The 21659-nt window shown below is 51.0% G+C and overlaps 1 protein-coding gene and 1 long non-coding RNA gene across 10 annotated transcripts in view; one reads left to right on the plus strand and one right to left on the minus strand.

The window, feature by feature from the left end:
* The window catches only part of PIK3CD (phosphatidylinositol-4,5-bisphosphate 3-kinase catalytic subunit delta), a 54130-nt gene extending 39549 nt beyond the window's left edge, over positions 1-14581 (minus strand). For 7 of the 9 annotated variants that reach the window (XM_077891292.1, XM_077891291.1, XM_077891287.1 and 4 more), the window contains exon 1: positions 14443-14581. The gene's annotated coding sequence lies outside the window, so the exon portion shown is untranslated. Of the gene's footprint in view, positions 1-11614; positions 11804-14442 lie in introns of those variants that run through there. The other 2 variants (XM_077891284.1, XM_077891286.1) reach the window with 2 other exon arrangements.
* LOC144310392 (uncharacterized) lies at positions 13199-16339 on the plus strand. Its single transcript, XR_013376096.1, has 4 exons — positions 13199-13455; positions 13678-13767; positions 15695-15864; positions 15953-16339. It is a non-coding gene; the product is annotated as an uncharacterized LOC144310392 (long non-coding RNA).
* The last annotated feature ends 5320 nt before the right edge of the window (positions 16340-21659 follow it).

A 21659-nucleotide genomic window follows, 5' to 3' on the forward strand; every position in this document is an offset into this window, starting at 1 on the left:
CAACCCAGGGCGTGATCCTGGAGACTCGGGATCGAGTCCCGCATCGGGCTCCCTGCGTGGTGCCTGCTTCTCCCTCTGCCTGGGTCTCTGCCTCTCTCTCTCTAGCTGTGTCTCTATGAATAAATAAATAAAATCTTTAAAAAAATAGAAAAAAAAAAGAAAAGATTTAAACAGCACAGAGCAAACTTGTACATTGTACCTAAGAGGTGGTCAAGGCTGAAAACAGAAGTAGCTTCAAAGCAGACTTTTTTTTTTTTTTTTTTGACAGAAAGCACACGAGTGGTTTGGGGGAGTGGGTAGGCAGAGGGAGAGGGAGAGACAAAATCTCAAGCAGAATCCATGCTCAATGTGGAACCCAACATGGGGCTCGGTCCTGAGATGATGGCCTAACCGAAATCCAGAGTTAGATGCTTAAGTGGCTGAGCCCCCCAGGCTCCTCTCAAAGCAGACTTTGAACAAGTTGTTGGGCAAGCATATCTTACACAGGCCTCAGGGGTGTTGGGATCTTTTGCCCCTCTCAGGCCTTTGACAGTTTTGATTTTTTTTTTCTTTTTTTTTTCTTTAATTTATTTATTCATGATAGTCACACGGAGAGAGAGAGAGAGGCAGAGACACAGGCAGAGGGAGAAGCAGGCGCCATGCACCGGGAGCCCGATGTGGGATTCGATCCCGGGTCTCCAGGATCGCGCCCTGGGCCAAAGGCAGGCGCCAAACCGCTGCGCCACCCAGGGATCCCCCTTTGAGAGTTTTGAAGGCAGCATCCCATAATGCAGAGAAGTGGCTGGACCCAGACAGTCCCTCAGTGCACCCTAATGAATCTAGGATGAACTTGGGGATACACAGGAAACCCCTGACATTATACTGTAGGAGCCTTTCTCTGGGGGAATGGTCTATGATCTTTAGCAGATTTTCAAAAGGATTTAAGATCTGAAAAAGATTAGACCATTGGGTGGTGGGGTTTTATAGGATAAGTAGATGATGGATTTTTTTTTCTTCCTTTCATAAATCTATATCTTACAAACTTCTCATGACTAGCTTGCATGGATCCTATACAATTAAAAGTAAATAGGATACATACATACACACATTTATAAAACAGAGCACATATATTAAAAACAACCACAGGGGGATCCCTGGGTGGCTCAGCGGTTTAGCGCCTGCCTTCGGCACAGGGCGTGATTCTGGAGACCCTGGATCAAGTCCCACATTGGGCTCCTGCATGGAGCCTGCTTCCCCTTCTGCTGTGTCTCAGGCTCTCGCTCTCTCTGTGTCTCTCATAAATAAATGGATAAAATCTTTAAAAAAAAAAAAAAGAAAGAGAAAGAAAGAAAGAAAGAAAGAAAGAAAGAAAGAAAGAAAAACTTAAAAAAATAAAATAAAAAATAAGAACTACCAGAGGCAAGATCCCAGCTTATAATACCCAGATCTAGATTTCCCCAATAGCAAGAGCCCCCCACAATTTTTTTTTACTTTTTAAAAAGACCCCCAAGGGCAGCCCTGGTGGCTCAGGGGTTTAGCACTGCCTTCAGCCCAGGGCCTGATCCTGGAGACCTGGGATCAAGTCCCACGTCCGGCTCCCTACAAGGAGCCTGCTTCTCCCTCTGCCTGTGTCTTTGCCTCTCTCTCTCAGTCTGTGTCTCTCATGAATAAATAAATAAAATCGTTTAAAATAAATAAATAAATAATTTAAAAGACCCCCAAATAGTTCATATCTTTCAAAACTGCAAATTCTACTTCTCTCTTCTGTCCTGACCCCCTAAGCTAATTACACACACACACACACACACACACACACACACACACGGGGGAGGGCAGTGGAGATGGGTCCCCTTCTCAATAGTCTCAGCTAGGGGGATCCCTGGGTGGCGCAGCGGTTTGGCGCCTGCCTTTGGCCCAGGGTGCAATCCTGGAGACCTGGGATCGAATCCTACGTTGGGCTCCCGGTGCATGGAGCCTGCTTTTCCCTCTGCCTGTGTCTCTGCCTCTCTCTCTCTCTCTGTGTGTGACTATCATAAATAAATAAAAATTAAAAAAAAAAGTCTCAGCTAGGGATGCCTGGGTGGCTTAGCAGTTGGGCACCTGCCTTTGGCCCAGGGCATGTTCCTGGAGTCCTGGGATCGAGTCCCGCATTGGGCTCCCTGCATGGAACCTGCTTCTCCCTCTGCCTCTGTCTCTGCCTCTCTCTCTGTGTGTGTCTCTCATGAATAAATAAATAAAATCTTAAAAAAAAAAAAAGAGTCTCAGCTAAGTGGTGGTTTGCCCCATTCTCCTGGGTCTGGCTCTGCAGCTGGCTGCCTACCCAGGCACTCAACACTCCACTTCCCCATCGGCCATGGGCTTACATGCCTCCTCCCCTCCTGTTCTCATGAGACCCCAGGTCCACACACAACTTGTAAGTGTTGGAGACAACACACAGTGCCCTGAACACCTTCTACCACTGGTCATCTGGTCGCTCTCTTCCTAGCAAGTGCCCTCGTGTCACCTCCTTCCCCTCCTTCCTGTGCCAGAGCAGGTCTCCGGGCCACTTCTGCCCCTGGGAGCTCTGGGGCTAAGCTCAGACTCTGTGCAGAACAACAGCTTTGCATGGCTCATGAGACAGCAGCACCCATCCCTGGGCACCTGCCATCAGCCGGCAAAGTCTAGGTGCTTCGTGTCTCTTTGCTCATTCATTCACCACGCCAAGCCCCTAGGGCAGGCCTTCTGTTTGTAAAGGAGGAGAGTGGGACACGGGGCAGGACCACTGACTGAGAAAGGCAGACTAGAACCCAGGCTGACTCCAGGGGCTGCTCTCCTTGCCCCGAACGTCACCCTTCCTGGGTCTGTGCAAAGGAGCTGGATCTGGGCCCCTGGCTGAAGAGACACCAGAGTCCTGCTGCCCTGATTCAGTCACCCAGCAACTTGAGGGCTCTCAGACGGACTTCCCGGAAAAGGTTCACGAGTTGAGCAAGGAGGGGATGAGATTTCAGACGCCAGGCCCTGCTTCCTGGGGACAGAGGCGGGGAATGGGCAGGCGGAACTGGGGTTGGGTACCAAAGCCGCAGCCTCCTGGCCTGTCTGTAGGGGACCAGAGCCCACGGTCCCAGCTCTACCAGAGGTGCAGGACCTGCAAGGACAGGGAAGGCGGGATGCCTGGGTGGCTCAGTGGTTGAGCGTGTGCCTTCGGCTCAGGGCGTGGCCCTGGTCCCAGGATCGAGTCCCGGCGTCCCATCGGGCTCCCCGCAGGCAGCCTGCCTCTCCCTCTGCCTAGGTCTCTGCCTCTCTCTGTGTCTCTCATGAATCAATAAATAAAACATTTTTTAAAAAAATTATCAAAGAAATAGCACGGTTAACAAAGGCGGTGACGAGCTGGCTGATGGGGAAGCTCCAAAGGAGGAGCGCTTGCTGATTGGATCCACAGAAAAAGAAACTGATCCGGATGCCTCCCTTCTAGGGCTGGTGGTGCCTGTTCTCAGTGCGAGGACCTCTGAATTTCAGCCGGGAGTTCTGACCCGCCTCTGGCCCCTGCCCTGTAGTCCTTCCCATCCCTCCAGCCTACCCGACCTCTCCCAGCAGAATCTGGAGCGAATTGTGCTCTCCGTCCCCTCTTGAACACATCCTGGCTGATGGCCTCAGCGTGATGAGCCTGGGGGCCAGCAGGCTTCTCCTCGGGGCACTGACACGCCTGGTCCCAGTCCTTGGCCGCTAATAAGAATTGGCTGTGCTTGTGCCCACATAAGCTCATGCTAGTTGCTCACCTTAGTGATCACACAGTGTAGAAGAGATGAAATATGGGTGTGTAAGAAAAGAGCTGTTTCCATGACAACAAAGCACAATGCTTTAGAAACCCAATAAAGAAGAGCCACTAACACAAACTTTCATTGCAGTGGAATGGCCAAGGCATGAGAAAGTCTGGGGAGAAAGAGCAAAGTTTGATGGGCCCATTCCCTGCAGAAGACCTTCTGCAAAAATGACCAGCCTACTCAGGCTGAAGCCCTTGGCCTTGCATCCAGGCCAAGGACCAGCATCTGGTCAGTGGACCAACATATATGTATGCATTTTAGGTTAAAATGTGTAGGTTTGAGGGATAGCATTTTATTTTATTCTTTAAATTTCTTTTTTGAGGTAGACTCCGTGCCCAACATGGGGCTTCAACTCATGACCCTGAGATGAAGAGTTGAGCTGAGATTGAGTTGGAAGCTTACCTGACTGAGCCACCCAGGAGCCCATGGATTTGAGGGGTAGCATTTTAATACTCTCTACACAAACCAGAGTTTCAGTGACTCAACCAACAAATCACAGAGGGAACAAAGGGTTCCTATTAAACTATGCATTTCTTGTCATGATTGCAGCTAATCATCCTTCACACTGTTTTGCCCCAATCCACACTTTCAAACTACAGTGGGAGATGCTGTCCTAAGAGTAGCAGAAGCCACAGAAAAAATACAAACATCTTCCCAGAGTATCCATCTGACTCAATGTTTAGGGGGAAATATGCCTCATAGTAAAATAAACACGAGCTTATCATGGAATAGAATGTAAAATTAACATTAGTGTTAAAAATAAAACTGGAAGCTTCAAAGTGAGGTCACGGCTGGAGCGGGCTGCTGTGGCCAGGATTGCACATCCCAATCCCCTGCAGGAGACACGCGGTCCATGAGGGTCAAGGTTGCCGCCAGCTGCCAACCGTTCCCCTAGCCACTTTCCCACAAACCCACAGCACAAGGGCTCCTGGCACGGCTGCCTCCAGGGCAGCTCGCCTACTTGGTAGCCCGACTCACGGCTGCCACTCACAAATGACAGGTGTCTGACCCAATGTGTCCACTGCCACAGCCAAGGTCACCAGATGGCAGGCCTCACTGGCAAGCGGCTCTTACCTGCCAGGCCTGGCCAGGTGGGCTAGCCCAGAGGCTGCTCCTGCCACCCACCTCCCTGCACTTCCTGCAGGGCAGAAGGAAGGAAAGGCCCAGAGAGATCTCACCCCCTCATTCCTTTGCTCTTGTTCCTCAGGTTCCTTTAGATGCTGAAGGGTTAGAAAAAGCTGGGAAAAACAAAGCTTTGGGACTTGACACATCTAAGAAGAGCAGATAACAAAGGACTTGTCCTTGATAACAAAGGACAAAGCCATTCCGACCTTTACCTATAAAATGGTAGCATTTATTGCCACCTGCTCTGTGCCTTCCACACGGGTCAGTCCCGGAAGGGTCAAGTAAGATGATGAGTGGAGAGACAATCTGTGACAGAGAACCTATCACTCGAAATCCATTTGCTCCCACAACGTGGGCTACAAGGATTCATTCATCCAATGGCAAAAGTAGCCATTTTTGGAGAGCCTGTTACTTGCGACAGGTTTTTCCTTATTTCTTTTTTTTTTTTTAAGATTTATTTATTTATTTATTTATTTATGATAGACAGAGAGAGAGAGAGAGAGAGAGGCAGAGACACAGGAGGAGGGAGAAACAGGCTCCATGCCCGGAGCCCAACGTGGGACTCGATCCCAGATCTCCAGGAGCAGGCCCTGGGCTGAAGGCAGCAGCGCCAAACCGCTGAGCCACCCGGGATGCCCACTTTTTTTTTTTTTTTTAATCATGGATACCTGGGTGTCTCAGCGGTTAAGCACGTCTGTCTTAGGCTCAGGGCGTGATCCTGGATCGAGTACCAGGATCGAGTCCCACATCAGGCTCCCTGAATGGAGCCTGCTTCCCCCTCTGCCTGTGTCTCTGCCTCTCTCTGGGTCTCTTATGAATAAATAAATAAATAAAATATATTTTTAAAATATTTTATTTTTTCATTTGAGAGAGAGAAAGAGAGAGCACGAGAAGGAGGAGAGGGAGGAGGGACAAGCAGACTCCCCACTGAGCAGGGATCTCCAAGTGGGACTCAATCCCAGGACCCTGGGATCATGACTTGAGCTAAAGGCAGATGTTTCACCATCTGAGCTACCCAGGTGCCCCAAAGTTCTGGCTTCTGACACTAACATTCAGCTTCCTTTCAGCCCATTCTTGAAACGCTGTGCCTTGCGCCATGCTTCCCACTGGAAATATGAAGCCACACACGTCTTGAGAAACTACCACATTTTCAATGTGCTGCTGCATTTAATTTTTAAAAAGCCCACAATTCGTCACTGCTTTCCAACTGACAGCAGATGGACTATGTTACTCAAATATTCACCACACCACACAACAGGAAGCAAACATTTCGGGACCCGGGCCCAGGAACCACCAGAAGCGGGAGGCATTGCTCGTCCTTTCATCGGCTCTGAACATAGAGACAGGTGACGGGGAAAGTTGGGGTTTTCTATGTTTTCCCCTAAAAGAAAGTTAGGGTTTTCTATGTTTTCCCCCAAAAGAAACTTCTTGAGAAGAGGTTGAGAGTCAGATCCCAGTTTCGTTAACCTCCCCCTCAGACCTGGGTCGGCAGCAGCAGAGAATGCACGCAGTAGGCATGCACAAGCATGCACAAGCATGCACAAGCGTGTACAAGTGCTGTGTGTTCCACCGACATCCCCCTCCCCCGGGGCTGCCCAACGTCTCCCGGAGAGGGAAGTGCCTCCCATCCCACCCTCCTCCAAGGGGCTGTAAAAGCTGGCTTTGTGGGCAGCGACCCATGCGGGCACCAAAGCCCAGAGGTCCCGCCCTTGAAATGCCTGCCTCAGTTTCCCGAACTGTTTGAAGGAGCATCTGGATATCAGTAGTGGAACAGCCACCAGTATAAACTCTGGACTCAATCATTAAGGTGGCTTTATCTGCCGTCTGCACGCTATGGAGGCTGCAGGACTGCAGGAAACAGGGTCCTGGAGAAACAGCCCTGTTGGGCCCTTGGGATTCTGGGCACCCCGTCGAAGCTCTTCTCATCTCCCAGGGAGGTAAAGCATCCCCTGGCATCTGCTTGCCTCGGAGAGGCTCATGCCCAAATCCAGCCAGACAGTCAAGGACGCTGCCCACTTCACCAGAAGGCGGCTATCAGCTCCCTCCTAGGACCGTCTGTGTTTATAGCAGGAAACTGATCCCTGTGCTTAACCTAAATCCCTTCAGCCTAAGTGTGTACTGTCTCCCCTAGATGAAACAAGATGAATCTTGATGGCGAATGGAGACTTGTTAACTTAAATTAGAATAACAGTAAGAACAATAACAGCTAATATTTCCTGGCTGCCAACTATGTGCTAGCTAATGTTCATTATCTAATTTAATCTTTTTTTTTTTTAAGACTTTATTTATTTATGAGAGACACAGAGACATAGGCAGAGGGAGAGGCAGGCTCCATGCAGGGAGCCCGACGTGGGACCTGGGTCTCCAGGATCACGCCCCCAGCTGCAGGCAGCGCTAAACCGCTGCACCACCAGGGCTGCCCTCTCATTTAATCTTTGACATAATCCTATGAATAGGTCGCATTAGCTTCATTTTACAGAAGAGGAAACCAAGAATCAGAGAAGGTAAGTAATCTAGTCAAGGTCACACAGCTGGCAAATGGGGAAGCTAAGTTTTTTTATCTGAATGCATCTGATTCCAGAGTTCAGGGTTTTAAATGCTATATTACACTGCAGCAAACCCCATGTTATACACACGGCCAGAGCCAAAAAGGAAGCTGTTTAACCTCATTAGCAATAAGAGAAACACGTTTCAGATGATTACCTTTGGGGCCTAGGAGTAAAACATGTTTTCCCAATATTATTCAATGTTAGTGAGCATGTGGGGAAACTATTATGTATCATCGGGATAAATTGGTCCAGTCTTTCTTGGTAAACCATTTAGCAGGAAGAGCCATCAAAATATTCAATGTCTTTAATGCAATAATTCTTTTCTTTTTCAAAGATTTATTTATTTAGGGGCACCTGGGTGGCTCAGCAGTTGAGCATCTGCCTTTGGCTCAGGGGTTGATCCCAGGATCCTGGGATTGAGTCCCACATCGGGGTCCTTGCAGGGAGCCTGCTTATCCCTCTGCCTCTATGTGTCTTTCATGAATAAATAAATAAATAAAATCTTTTTAAAAAAGATCTTTTTTTATTTATTTGAGAGAGAAAGAGCTTGCACACAAGCGGGAGGGGCAGAGGGAAGGGGAGAGAGAATCTCAAGCAGACTACATGCTGAGCGTGGAGCCTGACATGGGGCTCGGTCCCATGACGCTGAGATCATGACCTGAAGCAAAACCAAGAGTTGGATGTTTAACCAACGGAACCACCCAGGTGCCCTGATATAATAACTCTCAAATATGAGAAAATGTCAACGACAGTATTTTGAGTCTCATGTGCACATGTGTGTGTATGTGTTTACACACAGCAACATAAATGTCCCACAATGGAGGATGCTTGGTATAACGATGGTGTTCCTTCGACACTTACAATGCCACTGAGAAGGATGGCTAGGTTGTGAAGCAAAGAGGAAACATGCCAATGAGCCAACATTAAGTTAATAAAGCAAACTACAGAAGCCCAGCCTTGCTCCTCAAACAATTAAGCTTAGGAATACCAACCATATGATCCAGCAATTCCACTTCTGGGTATGCATCCAAAATAATTCAAAGTAAGAACCTGAACAAATATTTGTATACCCGTGTTCACAGCAGTATCATTCCTAATAGCCAAAAGACAGAAGCGATCCAAGTGTCCATGGACAGATGAGTGGACAGACAAAACGTGGCGTATACACAACATGGAACATTATTCAGTCTTAAAAAGGAAGCCTGTTTTGACATGTGCCACAACAGGGATGAACCTTTGAGGATGTTATGCAAAGTGAAATAAGCCAGTCACAAAAGGACAAACATTGTATGATTCCACTAATAAGGTACAGATAGCAGTCAGATTCATAGAGACGGAAAATAGAATGGTGGTTGCCAGATGGTGGGGGTAGAGGGAAAAATTGCTTAATGGGGACGGAGTTTCAATTTTGCAAGATGAAAAAGTTCTGGAGATGGCAGTGCTGGTTGCACAACAGTGTGAATGTGCTAAATGCCACAGAACCGTATATGATCAAGATGGTAAATTTTTTCATGGATATTTTACAACTGAAACACAAAAATTAATATAAAAAACCCCACATGCTTACTAGGTACAACTATGTCAAATGTGTACCCCCCCAAAGTGGGAAAGATACTCAAATTGGGAGTGGCTGTGTTGGGATAATGGGATAATGATACTTACGGATCACCCACTATCCACCAGCTCCTTTTTTTTTTTATAAATATTTTATTTATTTATTCATGAGAGACACACAGAGAGAGACAGAGATACAGGCAGAGGGAGAAGCAGGCCCTTTGCAGGGAGCCCGATGTGAGACTCGACCCCAAGACCGGGGAATCAGGACCTGAGGGGAAGGCAGATGCTCAACCACTGAGCCACCCGGGTGCCCCTGCACCAGCTCCTTTATAGGCATTGCATGTTTTGCCATGTGGCTGTGTGTCTGGCACTAAACATGTGACAACATATGAAATCTTACAGGATGAGGGTATTACTCTACCAATGCTATAGCTGGGGATTCTGAGACTCAGGAGGGTTATGTGATTTGCCAGAGGGCACTCAGCAGATAAAAAGAGGTTGAGGGCAGCCGAGGTGGCTCAGTGGTTTAGCGCCGCCTTCAGCCCAGAGCGTGATCCTGGAGACCAGGGATCGAATCCCAGTCGGGCTCCCTGCATGGAGCCTGCTTCTCCCTCTGCCTGTGTCTCTGCCTCTCTCTCTGTGTGTGTCTCTCATGAATAAATAAATAAAATCTTAAGAAAAAGAAAAAAGAAAGAAAACCCAGTCCAAAGACAGGACTTCTTCCCTGCAACACTCCCACCACCACCTCCGTACCCCCCACCACCACACTTAAGTGACTTTTCAAAGTTGCAATAACAGGGCTATGACCTTGCTTCCCTGTTGATAAGAAAATACTTCTCCCAGATTTCACAACCAAAGCAAAGCATAGCAATGCACACATACCCCGCTCCAGCCTGGGGGGTGAGGGTGGGGAGGGGGAGGGGTGGCAGGAGAGGGGCCCCATCCTCCAGAGAGCCCTGGAGCACTCCTTAATTGCACCCTCCTGTCCCGGGAGCTCCTGATCCGTCTCAGCACCCATCCCACAGCCAGGGCCCCTTGGGTGGCCAGGCAGAAGCAGCAACAAAACTGAGCCCTGCGCTCCCACCTCTAGAGAAGGCGGGGAGCGGCTCAACAGAGGAAACTCCAAAATGAGAGGTGCTCTGTGGCCCCAGACAGAGGGTGGGGGGAGCCCTGGCTGGGAGGGGCCTTGAGCAGAGTTCTTGAAGAGAAGAGGGAAGATCAGGAGGGAGACTGGAGGACTGCCAGGAGGCGGAGGCATTTCTGCAGGTGCAGAACTTAGTCTGCAGGTAGCCCCTTCCAGCTTGGAAGTTGTCTTTTGTGCTCTTGGGGCCCTGGGGAGGAGGACTGCCAGTTTACAAAGCTGGAGATAGGAGAGGAAGGGTAGACACTAGGAGGCAGCAGCCCAGGGCCCAGACCCAGGGGACAGCTGGTTTCCTGCAAAGATAATTGTGTTCAACACCTTCCCAGCAGCCACTGAAAGAAATGTGCTCCTGTCCATCTGCCGCAGGCTGAATGGTGGCCCCAAAAGGATGCGCCCTAGTCTCGACCCTCGGAACCTGTGGATTATTTGGGAAGATCATTATCCAGAGAAAGGATCTCCACAGATTTAATTAAGGATGGACCCTAAATGCAATAAGTGTCCTTTAAGAAACAGCAGAAAGATACAGACACAGACAAGAAGAGGGAGCAGAGAGTAGGGTGGTGTGGCCTCAGAGCCACCTGAGCTGGGAGAGGCAGGAAGGATTCTTCCCGAGGCCTGGCTGACACCTTGACTTGGGACTTCTGAGCTCCAGAACTGTGAGAGAATACATTTTTTGCTGCTCTAAGCCACAAAATTTGTGGTGGTTTGTTACGGAGGCCCGAGGCAACAAACACAGCATCATTCCGGGACCAAGCCTGGGCCTAAGCCTGAGCCAGGCAGCTCGCTCCCTCCCGGGCGGCTGTTCCTCAAGTTAACCACCCACTCCCCACTCTCCTGGCATTTTCTCTAAGTGGAGAAAGCATTTCCCTCAAAGTGAGTGAAACCGAAGCTAACTGAAATGCCACTCTAGAAATGCCACACCCGTTACTACAAGCACTCTCCCTCTTGGCCCAGAAAGTAGGCGGCCTTGGGAAGCACCTATTTCTAGGAGACATCCTGAGCCTCATCAGAGGGAGCCAGGTTATCACCCTTGGGGAAGGAGTGTATGTAGGGGAGCGGTTCTCACAAGCACACAAACCAGGGCAGCTGGAGCTTTCACTGCACCAACCTCAGACCCCAGGGACTCTGCTGCCCCCAGGGAGGGTGAGAGTGGGCCATATTTTGCCATATTTTGGTAGGACCCACAGAAAGTCACAGTGTGTGTCTGCTAGGAAAGAGTGAGGAGGAAGGTTCCTGGGTTTTCAATTTTTCTTTTTTTCCATCTTGAAACTGGCAGCATTTCTGATATGATTGTGGGGGGGATTTCCACCAACCAAATTAAAGAAAATTCAGTTTTAGAGAGAAGTTTTGCAACCCTTGTCATTTATGAAACACTGGCCATGACACAAATAGGAGAAGTCTCCCTCTCCTCCTGACAAGTCAGGCTTCTGCCATCGTGTAGCTGGTGGTCAATGACTACATACCTCCGCCATCAGACAGGGCGGCGCTCCCCGATCCTCCTGGGGCACATCACTCTGGACATGCCCTTCCAACAGCTTTGCTGGTAAACATGATTGTCCCCTGGGGAGTGGCTCAAAGAGCTCTTCTAAGATCCCATGGTAAAGAAACATTTGGTGGGGCCCCACGACCCATCACCAGACCCACAGAAGCAGCTGGCTTCTGAGAGGGAGGAGACTGCTCTCTAAACAAAAATCGTTCTGAAAAATAAGCCAGCCAAAGGGGAATTGCCTCATGAGTTGCACATTCACTTCTCCCTTTAACTCCCTTTAACTGTGCAATTGAAAAAAAAACAAGGTGAAGCAGGAACTGACCCCTCACACCCCCGTTCAAATCCCCATGAACTCCCTGGACAAAGCAGTGTTGAGAGCACAGGCGACCGAGGCCCAAGGTTGGGTTTCAGGCGGACTGTCTGTGTCTTGTAAGATGCCGATCCACCCACCTGGGGAGGGGGCTGGTACCCTCCCTGCCTGCCTGCCTTGTTCTTAGCACAGCCCCTGGGAGGGGATCTCAATAAACACTCGTTAGATGTTAGATGGTAGTGAAGCAAGAGAAAAGTCCTGGTGGAAGGGGACCATTGGCATGGCCAGGAGTACCTCAGGAGCACTTGCCCTAATTCCAGAAACATCTATATATGCAGAGCGGTCAGCACTGTTTCCAAACATGGGCAGAGGAGGTGGGGGCAGTGGGGCTCAGAAAGAGGTAAGCTGGGATGTCTCAGAACAGGCAATGCCAAGGTTTCAAGAGCACCACTCCCATCTTGCCTCCCAGAGTGTCTTTCATCACTTGCAGGAGTTTGTGAAAGCAGCAAAATAACCAACCTCAGCATGTGCTAGGCAGTGTTCTCATGAGGCAGAATGGATGGAATCCTGAAGTCAAAAAATCAAACCACAGCAGGGCGTGGAAATGCTGAAGCGTTGGCAAACTTCTGCTCTAAAGAGCAGAAGAGAAAGTTCTATTCCCATTTCTTTGTGTTTGGTGGCAGCTTCCTTAATCAGAAGATTCTTTATCTACACTTAATCACCCCGGTCCCGGTCAAACCTGATGGTTAACAGGGGATTATCGAGGTGGGTCCCTTAGAGGCTGCATCTCTGAAAGGCCATCCAAGATTCCCCATGCCCAGGCCAAGAGAACTATTAGAAAATGTTCTCCTTAATCTGCAAACCACAGCACCTACAGATGACCCAACGCTTCAGTGGGAGAAGGGGGGGAGGTACTGGGGTTCTGGATCAGCTACTTGCAAATTGTGTGGGTCGCGAGTTACTTAACTTTTCTGGGCCTTTTAGTTTCCTCCACTGGAAAATGGAGACATCATTCAGCTCCTATGACTGTTCAACTGAAAACATGTATGTAAAAAGGTCGATGCTTTGCGTGTGTGTGGGGGGGGGGTCCCAAGGGTACCATTCATTCACTTGGCAAGAACACCAAGGCACTGCCAGGGGCTCCAACAGTCCTCTCTCCTGGAAGTGAGCAGTGGGATGAATCCCCCTTTCAAGGTCCCTTTGGAGAGGCGTACTTTCCCCTCCCACCTAAGCACACGCGCGCGCGCGCGCACACACACACACACACCCCGAGGGCACACTTCCCGCGTCCACCCGCGACTGCACAGCACATTTGGGGGTGGGGGGGGCGCGATGGGGCTTTCTGCCCCAGGAGTGCAGGTGAAGCAGCCCCACTGGATAGTCTGTTGGGGTCCGAGACCCTCAGCTCTCTACTTTCAGGGGACCTGAACGAAGTGAAAGCTGCTCGGTCATTCGAGGACTCCCGAGGGCTCCAACCGCAGTTCCCCGAGCGTGCCGGGGACCAGGTCTGGTACCGGGGCCGCCAGCCTGGGCCGCCCCAGGCGCCCGACCCCAGTCCCAGAGATCCCATCCCGACCCTCGTCCCGTCCGGAGCGTACTTTTCGGGGCCTCCCGTCTGTCTTTTCCTGGCCCTATGGACCCCATCTCCCACCCGGGCGGAGCATCGGCCGCTGGGTGCTCCCGCATCCCGGTCCCCACCAAAGGTCTCCTTGTTTCCCCTCTCCTAGATTTCAGGCGAGGAGCAGAGAAGGACGCCTAAATAAAAACAGGAAACCCGATTTAAAAAAAGATGAAGCCTCACTGTGGCTGAATTACGGGTAAGAGTATTAAAAAGAAGGGGGGGAAAAAGAGTCCGGAAATGCAAAGCTGGAGGCGGTTTTGCCGCCGTAACCCGGGCTCAGCCGCAGATCCGGGGGCAGGTCTCCGCCCGCGGCTGCAGTAAACACGCGGCGAGCGGCGCCCGAGGCCCGGGGCCCCCAGGCGCGCCGGGAGGGGCCGGAGGGGGGCGCCCGGCACACTCGGCTCGGGCCGCTCCCCGCCCGGTCCCCGCTCGCCCGCGCCGCGGACGGCGCGCACCCTCTGCCCGCGCCAGGGCGGGAGCCCGGGGCCGCACAGCGAGCGGGAGCGCGGCCGGAGCGCACCCTCTGCCGGCTCGCCGGCGCTCGGGCCAGGGCGCACGCGGCCGAGCACCGCCGGGCTCCACGCCCGCCGCTGGGAGCGCAGCCCGGGCCCGCCGAGCCGGGGAACTGCCGGGCGGGCCCCGCGGGGCGCGCAGCAGCGGCGCAGGGGAGCGGTGCGCGCCCAGGTCCCGGCGGCCTCCCCGGGAGGGCGCCCCTTGCAGCGCTCGCCAGACGCGGAGACGCACCCGGCCAGGGCGCGCCGCTTGTGCGCACCCGGAGACGCCCGCGAGCCGGCCCCCGAGGTCCCCGAAGCCCCGGGTCCCGGGGCTCTCTTCCCCACCTCCCCAGACGCAGCCAGAGGCGAGCGCTTACCGGTCCCGGCGCGCTTGGCAGGGGCTGGGCGGCTCGGCCCGGCGGCCGCTAGGAGCTGTAGGGCGCTGGGCGCGAGTGAGCCTCGAGGGAGGGAGGCGGGGCGCCCGCGCTGGGGGCGCCCCGCCTGCTGACAGCCCGCACACTCCACTTCCCACTTTGTTTCCTTTTTACTTGCAACAGGAAAAACAACAGGTCCTCCTGCCGCCCGCCAGCCCCCCCACCCCCCACCCCGTCCTCTCCACCCCCCCAAATCCGCACCCCGTCTGCGGCTGGAGGAGCAGCATCCCAGATGTCTGGAAGCTGCATCTTGCCCTTCTTCAAAACAAGTTTTCTTTTTATACAAAGAAAAACAACCAAATAAAGGTCCTAAAGCCCATAAAACCCCCACGCTTTCCACGTTCACACACCAAGAATTTCCACAGTGGCCAGAGAAAGGTTGGAGGGCGGGAGAGGGAGGCGGTGGCTGCAGTTCTAGGCACCCGGGCAGTGCTCCCAGAGCCAAGAGTGGGGTAGCTGGGCTGGAGGGAGGGTAACGGAGGCCCAAGGTGCAAAGTCCCATGGGCTCAGCCCTGGAGCAAAGCCATGGCCTCTAAGCTCAGGCGAGTCAAGAACAAAGAGGGGTTGTGGGATTAGCCAGGTTCCAATAGTAGCTTCAAACCCTTCTAGGGTGTGATGGCCAAAGAGTCAGTTGCTTAGACAATGACTTAAGGACCCTCCCCAGTCGGGTCTGGGAAGTAAAACACCTGTTGTTCCCCTTGGAGATATGAGGAACCTGAGGTTTCAGAAGGGCTCTTTCTACCCAAGCAATACCCCGGCCTCGCGGGACCAGCATGGGCCCAGCTCTGGCTGCAGCAAAGAGAGGACCAGAGACTTCCCTTTGCAGCCAGGAAAGGGGACAGCATTAGGAAAGACCCGTTGGTTACTCAATGCTTCCAGTGTTCTGAGATCTAGGCTGCTGGCTCTCTAGACTCTCAACAGGACGCCGGTGGAGGAGCCACAAGGGCCCATATTGTCCCTTTAAGAAAGAATGTTGGGACGCCTAGGTGGCTCAGCAGTTTGGCGCCTGCCTTTCGCCCTGCCCCAGATGTGATCTTGGAGTTCCAGCATCGGGTTCCACGTCCGGCTCCCTGCATGGAGCCTGCTTCTCCCTCTGCCTATGTCTCTGCCTCTCTCTCTCTCTGTGTCTCTCATGAATAAATAAATAAATAAAACCTTAAAAAAGAAAAAGAAAAAATGTTGGGTCTGTCCCCAGGAATGTACCCTAATATCCTTCCCAACAAATCATCGGAGGCTCACAGCCCAGGCCATCCTACCCCAGGCCCATCTCGCTGTCCCCGGCAGAAGTCTCCAGCTCACTCCAGGGAGATACAGCCAAGAGCCAGAAGAGAAATGGACACATCAGAGAGAAAATCTGATGGCAGGGTAGGCAGCCCGCCTGAGGTTTCCGACACCCGTCCCAGCCCTGCTTTTGCTAGTTTGCAATTTAAACAATTTACTCCCTGGCTTTCAGAGTTCCGTGGAAGAAGCCATCAGGTGAGGAATGCTTTTGCATCATTCAGAAGCACTCTTCAGGGCAGCCCCGGTGGCACAGTGGTTTAGCGCCGTCTGCAGCCCAGGGTGTGATCCTGGAGACCCTAGATCGAGTCCCACGTCAGGATCTTTGTATGATGCCTGCTTCTCCCTCTGCCTCTCTCTGTGTGTGTCTATCATGAATAAATAAAATCTTAAAAAAAAAAAAAAAGAACTAGGGGATCCCTGGGTGGCTTGGCGGTTTGGCACCTGCCTTTGGCCCAGGGCCTGATCCTGGAGTCCCGGGATCGAGCCCCACGTCGGGCTCCCGGCATAGAGCCTGCTTCTCCCTCCTCCTGTGTCTCTGCCTCTCTCTCTCTCTCTCTCTCTCTCTATGTCTATCATAAAATAAATAAATAAATATTAAAAAAAAAGAACTGGTTTTTTATTTTTGTTTTTTTTAAAAAGCACTCTTCAGTGAGTATCTGAGGACAGCCATTCGCATCATGCTTTGTAATGTGCGACACGGGGAACCAAGGTGTGCCAAATGCTCAGATTCACTCCTCATATTGTTACCTCCTGTCCCTAAAACAGCCTCCCAAGGGATAGCTTATCCCCACTTTACAGATTAGAAAACCGAGGCTCTGGAAGGTTTAATCATTTGGAGGCCACACAGTGTCTAACTGCTCCTCTGACCATGGCATGCTGCCTATGCCCCAGTCCTAGAAGTTTCACTTTCCTGAAAACCCAGCACATTTCCTTTTTGAGACCAGCACCATAGGACGTATCTCCCTCTGTTGTTGCCTGGGGTGCCAGGAGATGGATGCCAACCATAACATCGAGCACAGTCATCACTGTCCCTTGTCTCTCAAGTTCCCGATAGACTTGCCTTCTGCCTTCCTCTCTATGGTTTCTGATCTCTCTTTCTCGCTTTATTTTTAACTGCTGTCATGTGTGTTTGGAGGAAGCTACTTCAAGTTCCCTTTGAATTGTAAACAAAATAGACGAGCCATGGTGGAGAATTTATAGCAGTCCTAGAAGAAAAGGAGCATCTTAGCAGCCTGGAAGACAAGGCCTTATCACTCACATGACCCCCTGAAAGGGAAATCCTTCCGCCCCATTTTATGGAAGAGGAAGAAGAGGTCTCTGTTATTAAAGGAGCTGCTGGTCGGTGGAGAACAGGCTCGGGTAGGCAGGCGGCAGGAACGTGCACAGGCCTCCAGACCTGTTTCCTTCTGCTGCTTCTCCTGCAGAACTTCCCCTCCCCTCAAGCCATCCAGCGTCTGTAGCTTCTCGCGGATGCAGTAAGCATCTTTGTTCGACCTTGAGTGGCTTCACCACTGACACCCACACATGCCCACAAGCAGGGTTAACTCAGGGCAGCCAGAGCCAAGCTCAGAAGCCTGGCACAGGGGTGCAAGCATGAGGAGCCCACTTCCTCAGCCGCTCCACGGAGGACTCAGGGCACCTGCTTGCCTGGCCCATCCTGGCAGGAAGCTCACTTTGCTGCAGGTCCTTTCCTCCCAAGAGGACGTTAACCAGCTCAAATCCTTGCCCATTTGCCTCAACTAAGAAATGTATGTATAGTGAAGCTTCTCACTAAGAGCACCTTCTCTGGAGCCAAACTCCTTAGCTCTGCTAGCTGTGGAGCTGTGTGACCTCAGGCAAGTGACTTAATTTTTCTGAGCCTCCACTTCTTATCTGAAAAAACAAGGAGGCTAATCACAGCTTTCAGCATTTAGAATTGTTCTTAGAGGGCGCCTGAGTGGCTCAGTTGGTGAAGGGGCTGCCTTCAGCTCAGGCCAGGATCTCACCAGCTCCCCGTTCGGGCTCCCTGTTTGGCAAGCAGTCTGCTTCTTCAGAACTCCCCTCTGCCTCCTCCCTCCTGCTCATGCTGTCATTCAAGTCTGCTCAGTCTCTCTCTCTCAAATAAAATCTTTAAAAAATTTTTTTCTTAGAATTACATGACATAATACATGTAAACTGCTTCGAACAGTACAGAGTGAACCCCCAGAAAATGTCAGTTAGTGAGCTATCCTAGAACAGAGTGCCTGTGCTCTGTGGGACTGGATGTTTCTGCTCTAAAACAGTATTTTCGGGGCACCTGGGTGGCTCAGTGGTTGAGCATCTGACTTTGGCTCAGGTCATGATCCTGGGGTCCTGGGATCGAGTCCCCCATTGGGCTCCCGCAGGAAGCCTGCTTCTCCCTCTGCCTATGTCTCTGTCTCTCTCATGAATAAATAAATAAAATCTTTAAAATAAATAAATAAATAAAAATAAAACAGGGGCAGCCCAGGTGGCTCAGCGGTTTAGCACCGCCTCCAGCCCAGGGCTGGATCCTGGAGCCCTGGGATGGAGTACCGCATCTGGATTCTGCGTGTAGCCTGCTTTTCCCTCTGCCTGTGTCTCTGCCTCTCTCTCTCTCTCTCTCTCTTTCTGTCTCTCACGAATAAATAAATAAAATCTTTAAAAAAATAAAAATAAAATAGTATTTTCTCCTAATAGCAACAATTTTCTGCTAATAGCAACAGCAAGATGTGACATACGAACACATTTGTGTACTGGAAACCCATTCAGTGGGTCAAGTTCACAAAAATGGAATAGAATAGAAATGACCAGCTCGTATTCCACTGCAGGAGCAGGATACCACTTCCTGCGGCTTTTGCCCTTTTAGGTACGCATGAATGTGCATTAAGTCAAGATGTAAAATGCATTTCTTACTGCAGACTCCAGTCCACACGACGAGAAAGCTGCTGCCTTGGACAATGTCATGATAGTCGTGGTGGTGGTGGTACAAGGGCTGTACAGACTGTGAGGGAACTGATTCCTGGAAAATCTGACTTCTGAGGACATAGGCTCAGAGGAGCCCAGAGAGTTGGCCAGGTGGAGGTGCCTGAGAAAAAGAAGATGGGGGGGGGTCCTTGCAGCCCCCACTCCCAAGCCATGCCCTCTGGAGGAAAACTCAGGTGGATGGTTTGTGCTTCATCTCAGGTCACAGATGGACTGAACGGTCCAGAAAGACCCAGATAGCTCAGAGGTGGCCCAGGTGAACAAGGCCCTTATGGGGCCAATGTTAAACAGATGGAGATTGAATTTCTGGGCCCAAGTATATGGGGGCTCCAAACGGAAATCGAGTTATCCTTTTTATAAAACACAAATACTCCAAACCCAGGATGCCTGGTTTCAAATCCCAGCCCAACAACCTGCCCGCTGTTCAACCCTAGGAGGAGATCATTCCTGCCCTCCTGACCCAGGGCTGGGGGAGGCCCCTGCCCTTGGCACAAAGCCAGTGTTCCAGAAACAGCAGTTGCCTTTTTTTTTTTTTTTAAGATTTTATTTATTTATCTGACACATAGAGAGAGAGCACAATCAAGGGCAGCAGCAGGCAAAGGGAGGAGAAGCAGGCTCCCTGCAGGGAGCCTGATGCAGAGGTCAATCCCAGGACCCTGGGATCATGACCTGAGCTGAAGGCAGACACTTAACCCACTGAGCCACCCAGGTGCCCCCAGCAGTTGGCTTTTAAACATACCTTCTGAGACTCTTCCTAGTCCAAGGTGCAGGGGTACTGGGGGAAGGGGGTGGTGGGGAGCAGCAGGGTTTGATGTCATGAGCCTGGATCCAAACTCCTGCCTCCATACACTGGGGGTGACCCAGGCTTTGCAACACTGACTCATTCAGCCCGCGTGCCTGCTACAGTCAGGGCCCTGGGATATAGCACCGTACAGGCCAAAGACCTGCCCTCCCGGGGCTTCTACTCCATGAAGAGAAACTCTGCAGAATAAAAATAAGATACAGTGTCGTGAAGTAGTAAGTGCTGCAAAGAAAGAAGAGGCAGGGAGAAGGGGAGAGATGGAGGAGGGGCAGTGGATCTACAAAAACACCTGAGCAGTCCTCAGAACTGTCAAGGTCATCAGAGACCAGGAAAATTGGAGCAACTGTCACAGCCAGGAAGAACCTAAGGAGAACATGACTATGAATGTTAGGCAGTGTCTTGGCTGGGCTCCTGAAACAGAGAGAGGACAGTAGGTGAAAACTAAGGTAGTCAGGATTTAGTTAATAATAATGTATCAATGTTGGTTCAACACTTGTGACAAACCTACTGTAGTAGAGTAAGATGGTAGCGATAGATAGAAGAAACTAGGTGTGGGGTGTGTGCGAACTCTGGATCCTCTTTGCAACTCCCTTATAAATCTGAAACTGTTCTAAAAGTAAATATTTATTTAAAGAAAAAATAATAGAGCTCCTGGGTGGCTCAGTGGGTTAAGCCTCTGCCTTTGGCTTGGGTCATGATCCCAGGGTCCTGGGATTGAACCCCGTGTGGGGCTCCCTAGTCAGCGGGGAGTCTGCTGCTCTTTCTCCCTCTGATCGCCACTCCCCACTCCATCATGCTCTCACTCAACGCTCTCAGTCTCTCCCTCAAGTGAATGACTTTTTAAAATCTTTAAAAAAATAATGAGGGATCCCTGGGTGGCGCAGCGGTTTGGCGCCTGCCTTTGGCCCAGGGTGCGATCCTGGAGACCCGGGATCGAATCCCACCTCGGGCTCCCGGTGCATGGAGCCTGCTTCTCCCTCTGCCTGTGTCTCTGTGCCTCTCTCTCTCTCTGTGACTACCATAAATAAATTTTAAAAAAAAATTTTTAAAAAAGAAAAAAAATAAAGAAAAAAAAAGAAAAGAAAAAAATAAAAGAATGGGGAGGTAGGGCAAGAGGAAAAAGCCAACCAATCCTAGGGCTTGAAGCAGGACCTTCCAGTTACAAGCCTGAATACAATGGTTTGGGGTAGGGGGCAGGCAGAGTCACAGAAGGGGGTGCTGCAGAAAGTAAGAAGGTGTGGTATTATTCTCTGCCCTCAGAGTCTGATGGAGAGGGGGAGTTGTTGTTTTTGTTTTTAAGATTCTATTTATTTATTCAAGAGAGACACACAGAGAGACACAGGCAGAGGGAGAAGCAGGCTCCATGCAGGGAGCCTGATGCGGGCCTCTATCCCAGGACCCCAGGATCACAACCTGTGCCAAAGGCAGAGGCTCAACCACTGAGCCACTCAGATGCCTGAGGGAGTGTATTTTTGAACCTTCTCTGGGGATTCTGAGACCCCAGTCCTGTTCCCACATCCTTCCAGGCTGTCCCCTCCTCCTTAAGATGGGGCTTATTATTCCAGCTTCAGAGAGCCTGTAAGACTAACAAAAGATATGTCAGTGAAAGTGGTTTTGGGACAGTCACACCTTTGCAAACAGGGTACGGAAGAGGTAGTGCTGGAAGGAGCCAGGTTTTGCTCCAGTCCTGCATCCCGCCACACTCCACCTGCTCTAAAAATCTCTAATCTAGATAAGTACTCCCCCGTCTAGATAGATATCTATCTTTAAAGGCATCGATTCTGAGGACCACCCCCATGTGAAACCCCAAAAACCTCAACGAGGAGGCATGCGTCTGGTGACTTTTTCCTCAGACAGGAAAAAGAGAGCAAAAAAGCGTAAATGCTAGAGAAAGAGAAGTTAGAAGGAGAAGGAAAGCCACTTTTACCTGGAGGGGGCTGTGACCTCCAGAAAGGTATGTTCAAGCCATAGCTCCTAGAACCCCGGAATGTGACCTTGGAAATAGGGTCTTTGCAGATGTAATTAAGTTAAGGATCTTGAGATGAGGTCATCCTGGATTATCTGGGAGGGCCCTGAATCCCATGGCAATCGTCCTTATGAGAGAAAGAAAGAGGAA

Source organism: Canis aureus, chromosome 3, assembly GCF_053574225.1.
Source record: "Canis aureus isolate CA01 chromosome 3, VMU_Caureus_v.1.0, whole genome shotgun sequence".
NCBI lineage: Eukaryota > Metazoa > Chordata > Mammalia > Carnivora > Canidae > Canis > Canis aureus.